The 1,688-nt window shown below is 37.5% G+C and overlaps 1 non-coding gene across 1 annotated transcript; it reads left to right on the plus strand.

The window, feature by feature from the left end:
* The first annotated feature begins 272 nt into the window (after nucleotides 1-272).
* On the plus strand, nucleotides 273-376 carry LOC119230234 (small nucleolar RNA U13). The gene has a single exon (XR_005121696.1). It is a non-coding gene; the product is annotated as a small nucleolar RNA U13 (small nucleolar RNA).
* The last annotated feature ends 1,312 nt before the right edge of the window (nucleotides 377-1,688 follow it).

The raw sequence follows: 1,688 nt of genomic DNA on the forward strand, positions 1-1,688 counted from the left end.
CGCCATGTGGGACCCTCACCCGGAGGCCGGGGATCGAACCGGTGCTGCAGAGGCCACAGGCAGCTTCGCAACCCAGCGCTCAACCGCTGCGCAACCGGGGAGGCCCTCTCTACTGTTTCTTGTATTATAGTTGCAATATGCCCTGGGATATATTACTATTTCAATATAATGGACAAAAACTAAAATAAAGAATGTGACTTAGATTGAGAAATTTTAAAACTCTTCTCTGTCTTGGAAATTTGATATTCAAATGGATAAAGAAATAAAATTTGGTCCTTTTCTGGTTCATAAGCATGATGATTGGGTGTTCATGCAGCTGTGTGAGATGTGCCTCCCTTAAACCTTGTTACAACGTCGGCACATTACCCTTCTGACATGAAAAATAAATAAATAAATAAAAATTTAATTCTACAAAAGGCAATACCATAAATTAAAATGTGTAATCCTTTTATGTCTTACATGTTATGTGGCATTATTTTAAGAGAAACCTATAAAATAATAAAAGCAGTAATAACCATGTAACACTGTAGTCTATTGGAAAGAGTATTGACTTTCTAAAAAGTCTCTTTTAAGAAAATTTTTATATGCCATAATATTCACCCATTTCAAGGGTACAGTGATTTTACTGTATTCACAAGAGTTGTGCAATCATCACCCAAATCTATGTTTGGAACATCTTCATGTTCTAAAAAAAGAAACTCCTTACCCCTTAGTAGTCACTTTATTCCACCCTGCCTTAATCCTAGCAACAACTAATGTATATTCTGTCTCTATAGATTTGCTTATTCTAGACTTAACATATACATGAATCATATAATATGTGACCTTTTGTATCTGATTTCTTTTCACTTAGCATAATATTTTCATGGTTCATCTATGTTATATAGCATGAATAGCATGAATCAACACTTCATTCCTTTTCATGACTGAATTACATGATTCCTTTGTATGATTATGCATTTTATCTACCCATTCATCAGTTGATGGACACTGGGTTGTTTCCACTTCTTATCTTTTATGAATAATACTACTATGAATGTTCACACACACATTTTTGAAAAGACAAATTGTGTTTTCATTTCTCTTGGTTATATCAATTTGCTGAGGAATGACATTGCTGGATCATAGAATAACTCTAACTATGTTAAACTTTTGGAGAGATTGCCAGACTATTTTCCAAAGTAGCCACACTATTTTATATTCCCAACAGTATATTCTTTTTTTTTTTTGAAGATTGATTTATTTATTTATACAAGCACTGGGTACAGTCAGAAACGCTGGAGGGTGAGAGAATTCACCAGAGCCAGAGCGGGGAACAGAACAGGCAGACTGATGAAATACACTGCTGAGGGGAGCAGCAGGCGCAGCAGGAGAGGTCTGTCACACCATGTGAGACCCTCGCCAGTGGCCGGGGATCGAACAGGCACTGCAGAGGCTGCGGGCATCTTCGCAGCCCAGCGGTCAACCACTGCGCCACCAGGGGAGGCCCCCCAAAGTATATTCTTGACAAGGTTTGTTATAGTACATTTTCCTGTTTATAACCAGCTTGGTGCATGTGACAAATATTGACCTTTAAGTCAATCAAAAAATGCAAATAATGACCATCAGGTCACTTCCATTCATTTCCAACTTTTGTTTCAGAATCAATTCTACAGGTGTAATATAACATAGGAGGCCTTCTATGTTAC

Source organism: Talpa occidentalis, unplaced genomic scaffold (genome assembly GCF_014898055.3).
Source record: "Talpa occidentalis isolate TD23 unplaced genomic scaffold, MPIMG_talOcc4v2.1 talOcc4.6, whole genome shotgun sequence".
NCBI classification, from domain to species: Eukaryota; Metazoa; Chordata; class Mammalia; order Eulipotyphla; family Talpidae; genus Talpa; species Talpa occidentalis.